The following is a 6,573-nucleotide window of genomic DNA, read 5'->3' on the forward strand; positions in this document are numbered from 1 at the left end:
AGAATTATAAATGCACTCTTTCTCCTTAGTTGTTTTGGACACTATCAGTATCACTGTTCATAAATTATAAAATAGGGGCAACACATGGCATGATAGTTAAAATGTCTGGATCCCACATAACCAACCTCATGGTAAAGAGTCCTAGACCCACCTGGGAAAACATCAGGTATGTGTGCATGCGTGCCCAAAATCCTGAAAGAAAGGAAAAGTGGAAGAGATTATGGTGTGACTCTTAATCATGGAGGGGTGCTTTCTCTCCCTTTTTCTCTTTCTTCAGCAAGCACACGTGCCCTCTGGCAAATAATAATAATAATAGTCATAATTAATAATACCAAACAACAACAACAAAATCCTCCCTTTTTTAAAGTTTTTTTTTTTATTGTATTTTATTTTTTGAGAAAGATTTTTGCTATAGGATGTGTGCACTATCCAGAGAGAGAGAGAAAGCAAGAAATCACTACCCCCCCACACCCCACCCCAGAGAGGATGGCAACACCACAATCCCTTCTCCTCCATTCTTCTCTTGGAATCTTGGACACACATATACACACACCCAGTGTGAGCTTTGAGCCTGTAGGTCCGGGACTTCAAAAATGACTGACTGTGTGGGAGTCCAGTGACTTAAACATTGCCCTATCTGCTGGTCCCCAAACCTCCTTTATTAAAATAAGGTTTACCTTTCTGAATATATGCCAAAATAGAGAACCTTTAGTATATATCCAAGGAAGAAGAAATCAGTTTGACAAAGACATATTGTCACTTCCATGTTCATCGCAGTGCGATTCACATTTGCTACGATGTGGAATACAACAAAGTGCCCCAAAACTGAAATAAGCATTCACAATGGAATACTATTGAGCCACAAGAAGATGAAATGAATTCAGGCAACAAAGAAAACTTGAAGGAAATAATGTCAAGTGAAAGAGAAATATCATATGATTTTCAGTCAATAGTGGAAGCTAAAGTATTTCTTTGCATAGAAATGAAGGAGATAATAGTGGATGCCAGGAGCTAGAAGAGGGGAGAGGTGTGGGATTGCAGGAAGTGCGGGTGGAGGCAAAGAGAACCTGGGTAACTGATTAAAAAAATTAAAAGTATATAAATGGAATGAATTCTTGCATTCAATAGCATAGTAGAATAGCAAGAGTTGGAGGGAATACCATGAATAATACAAAATAGTGAGAAGAGTAGATTATGTCTACACACAGCCCAAGGAATTGATAAATCCTGAAATGGTGGACATGTTTACACCAACTGCTGGTCCCTGTTATTTAGATTTTTTTATCTCCCTCTTCCTCAAAATATTTCTTTTTTTAAAAAAAATCATTATTTTCTTTATTTTATTCATCATTATCACAAAGTGTGTGTGTGTGTGTGTGTGTGTGTGTGTGTGTGTGTGTGTGTGTGAGAGAGAGAGAGAGAGAAAGAGAGAGAGAGAAAGTGAGAAAGCAAGCTGCCAGGTCCAGGACTTGAACTATGGTCAGCTATGTGGGAGTACAGCACCTTAACCACTACACCATAGATATTTTTTTAAGCAGGAATAAAATGTATAAAATGTATTCTGGAAGGTCGATTACTACATTAAAGATGTAAATACTTTTCCAATTGATAGCAATGATCCTGATAAGAACAACAAACAAAAAAAGAAAGAGAGAGAGAGAGAGAGAGAGAGAGAGGAAGCACTAAATAATGTAAGTGCATTTTTTGTATAATAATGATTAATTGTATATTAATTGTAATGATTAATTGACATATACAATTAATCTCTCTCTCTCTTTCTCTCACTCTCTCAGCTACCATTTATTGATTCATTCAACATTTACCCAAAGTTAATGACGTGCCTGGCAGTGAGCTTAACACCATGATATGTCCAGAAGGATATGAATAAAAAGTGCGATGGACATTAGGACAGATGAGTTAGATAATACAAGAGCAGCCAATGATAGGGCCAATAACTTGATTGGTGGGTCAAGAGAGACTGAAAAGATTAAGTGCTAGATTATGAGTAGCTTTATAAATCGGTAAATGTGACAGGAGGATAAAGGTTTTTGTTGTTATTGTATTTATCTGTTTATTTTTTGCCATAAGAGGTTTGGGCTCCAGAGAGACACAGTGAGAGGGAAAATGAGAATTCACCCTCCTGTTCCTCCAGAAGAAAAGGGTATAATGCAGTCTCCTCCATTCTCCTCTCTGGATTTTGGGCATGCCAATACACATACCTGGTGTCATTTTCACATCACCCAGTCTGGAACATAAACCATAGTCGGTCATGTGGGAGTCGAGCACCTTAAATACCACACCATCTGCTGACCCTGAAAATGCATGTTTTAATTAGTGAGAACAACAAATTTGAAAGAATAAAAGTGGGTGGGAAAAAAAGTAAAGACTCACTTTTACATAGCTGGTTGAAAAACAGTACAAGAATGATAATTCTTACTGGGCAAGCATTATACAATATAGATTTTATAGGACATGTTAAAAATTAGGACTATATTGGGACCAGCAGTTGGCATAATGGCTATGTCATTGGACTCCCATGTAGTTGACCTCGGTTCAAGTCCCGGACCTGGTGGCTTAAACTCACATCTGCAGTGTGTGCATGTGTGCCGAAGATCACAAGAGGAAAATGGAGGAGAAGGGATTGTGGCGTGGCCATCACCCCATGGGGTGGTTTCTCGCTTTCTGCCGCTCTTTCTCTCTCTTTCTGGTGAGCACACACGCCCTATAGCCAAAACCTCTCAAAAAAAAAAAAAAAAAATTAGGACTTTATGGGTCTGGCAGGTGTCGTGGTGGTTGAGATTCCTGGACTCCCACATGGCAGACCATGGTTTGAGTCCTGAACCTGGCAGCTCACTTTCTCTATCTCTCTCTCTCTCTCTCTCTCTCTCTCTCTGTCCTTGTCTGGTCAAATTAACATAAACAAATAAAATAAATACAATAATTCTTTAAAAAATTAGGACTTTATCCCAAATTTAACAAGGAACCAGTCAAAGAAGAAAATTCACGTATATTTCAGAAAATTCACGTATATTTCAGAAAATTCACGTATATCTTAGAAAATTCACGTAGGAGTTTTTCTGAGAAATGATTGAGGACTGCCATTTACCTAATGAGAAATAACAGTTGTCAGTATCATGGATGTGGGGACAAAGGTGGACGAAAGGAGTGAAGGAGCTGAGATTATTTACGAAGTGGCGTTAAATGGATTTAGTGATTTACTATTTGACAATGAGAAGCAGAGATGTGAGTGGCTATGCCCTGATTTCTGATATTGATATTAGCAATTAGATTTATGGTGTTGCCAATTTGCTAAGTAAGGCACTGCATTCAATTTAAACAGTAAGGTAGTTTATTGGATTTAGAATTCTCAAATTGCATTACCAATTTTGCTAATACATATTGTCAAAACCTGTGATACAGCTTTTTCAGATGTCTTCATAGCACTTCAGCATGAGGAGAGAAAAGCTCTAAAAGCCACAACAAAATTGATGAGAATTCTGGTTAATATGTATTTAAGGATATAGAATATCCTACTTAGCCAATGATAAAGAGATCATTTTAATTCTTCACATAGTGTAACCTATAAGAAAACATATGAATTCAAAATTATTTATTTATGTATTTTAATAGTATTTATTCATTTATTTATGCATGTCATATAAAAGATACAGATATTAAATAACAGTATTTATTATTATTGGTACTCATGAAAGCTTCATTTCATCTTTAGTTGATGTTTCTGCGCCTCATCCCCTTTGTGATTTTTCCTTGGTCTTCCTAGTACTTAGTTTTTTTTTTGACGAAATTCTTAAGACATTTAATTACAGAGAATTGCTTTCTGTGATAATGTGTCTCACACTAGCAACACAGATGTGAGTGCTTCTGACATTTGCTCTCATTCATTTATGCTGGACTTAGGAGTAACTCAAATCTATAGTTTCTTCCCAGGAATACTTGTGAATCTCATTATCTACTCTGTGAGTTATTTTAGTTTAAACTAGATGCACAGATACATAAATTTACTTTTTCAGGCAAAAGTGAAACCTTAGCTCACTGGAAAGTTCAGTAAACAAATAGACATAGGAGGGAAATTCAAATTTTCTCTGAAAATGATAATTTTTTCGTCTCCCCTTGAGACAGTTTGCATACAGACTATGGCATGTTACCATATAACTAATAGAGCTTATCTGCATAGCAAATTACAATAAAGCTTAGTTTTCTTCTTGTGATTCCAGCTAAAGAGCTTAAATAAAAATAGTAGTTCTGATATTTTATTTTTGAGCCTCAAATGTATAGATTGGTGAATAAGGTTTATAATGAGAGTGTTGCTGGTGACTCTCAACAAGACTTCCAAAACAAGAAAGACTCCAAGTGATTTAAGAGATAATGAGACTGTAATTCTTTTCCTATCTCCACAAGAAAACCTAGATTATTTTTGTTACCTATTTATGCTTTCTCCACTATATATTCCCATCACTTCTTATTTTAAGTAGCTTTGTTTTCCCTTGGCGGATTTATTCCAACCTAATTTCAGCATTAGTAAATATTAGAGAATCTGATTAAACGATGACTTATAATTTTTCCTCCACTTCTGAACAACTGTGGGATAATCCCATATCCCCAGTCTCTCAAATCAGTGATCTTTACACTGGGCTATCAGCATCACTCGGAGTACACCAAGTGGGCATATACAATTTTCACGGACTCTATTTCCACTTTCATATTTTCTTCCTAAAGATGGTTCTTTGTGAAGATGCCCAAGGTCCTGGTGGCTCTTTTTGACAATTGTCCTTGTCTTTTTGTAGAAGATGAAAGGTTTATGTCTCATACATCATGATTTTTTTTAATTGACATATAACAGTTGTATGTATTTATAGGTTACAGTATGGTTTTACATGAATAAAGTATATAATGACTAAATCAGGACAATAAATATATCTGCCACATTAAGCATTTCTCATTACTTTGTTTTAGAACATTCAAAGTTCTCTTCCTGGCTGTATTGAAATATACAGTGAATTGTCACCAACTGTACTGTGCTGCGTTCTAGTACTCTAGAGCACATTCAGGTTGTCTACTTGCACTCTTGTATTTATCAGCCAGGTTTTTCCTGTCCTTCACCCTCCTCTCCCTTTCACCAGCTTCTGGTATCTAGTTACACTCTCAACTTCTATGTAATCTAATCTTCTACTTCCACTAATGAGAAAGAACATACGGCATTTATCTTTCAGTACTTGGTTTATTTAACTTAGCACTATTGTCCCTACGCTCATCTATTTTGTCTCAAATGACAGGATTTCATTCTTTTTATTGTTAAATAGTATTCCATTATGTATCTATACCACATTATCTTTTTTTAAATTTTTTTCATTTCATTTTCTTTTATACCTTCAATCACATTGTTATTTGGCTTACAAAATGGATATTGCAACAGGTGAACATTTCTCCCTAGTACACTTGATAAAACTACAAAATATCTTCAACAGATAATACCACATTTCTTTATGCCATTAATGCTTTGCCTCCCTATTTTTCTTCTAAACATCCTTCCTCAGACCCTCTTCTTTCACATACTCTATATCTAGTATTTACATCTATATATTGTGTTTCTACACAAGAAGTCATTTTAAAGCTGAGGTGTGTCCTGGCCTGTTCAGGGAAGCTATGCTCTAAATTCCATCCTCAAGACTCCTGAAATATTCAGACAAGGTAGGGTGATCTCTGTCCTCTCTCTGTCGCTGGCTGTCTGTCTCTCTGTCTTGTACTCTCTCTTTCTTTAAATTTTATTTATTTATTTTTTTAATTTCAACCACTTCTCTTTACCTTGGGCCTTTTCTTCCACTTGCTAATTCCAGGAGCCATTTTAAAGATGATGTGTGGCCTGGTCTGTGGCACTAGTGCACCATGCTGTTCTCATTTTTCATGTGTAAAAATTTTTTTTTCCCTCTTTTGGTAGTATTTGTCTCTTTTTATTTTTCTTTTTGCTTATTTTTTTAACCTTACTTTCCCACTCTAAACTTCACTCTCCATACACTAAATGTCTAGGTAGGCCTAGGTGCACCGGTGCACAGTAGCCAAGCATCTGAATACTTTTAGAGTCATTGAAATCCTCAACACTTACTGAACTTCCTGTTTTAATGAAGAAATTTCTTTTGGTATATCTGCACTCCTAATCTTCCTGTGTATACCACATTGCAAAGCACAGTGGAGGATAGATTTCACAGAATGACCAAAAACACCACAGAGGCGCAAGAAGCATGAAAAATCAAGAAAATATGTCTCCCCTAAGGGAAAAGAACAATTCCTCATCATCCTAATCCCTCATCATTCACAGACAGTACAGTAGAACTCATGGAAATATCAGATAGAGAATTCATAATGCTTATAGTGACAAAACTAAATGAGATGCAAGAGCTGAGCGATAATGAACTCCAGAAGATGCAGGAGAAAGAGACAACAAGTTCCAGGAGGTGTTGAAGTTCTTCCATGATCTGGAAGAGGAAATACACACCATAAAAAAGAATCAAATGGAGCCTTTAGAGGCTGCCATTAAGGAAATCAAAACTTCCCTTG

Source organism: Tupaia chinensis, unplaced genomic scaffold (genome assembly GCF_000334495.1).
Source record: "Tupaia chinensis unplaced genomic scaffold, TupChi_1.0 Scaffold000033_1, whole genome shotgun sequence".
NCBI classification, from domain to species: Eukaryota; Metazoa; Chordata; class Mammalia; order Scandentia; family Tupaiidae; genus Tupaia; species Tupaia belangeri.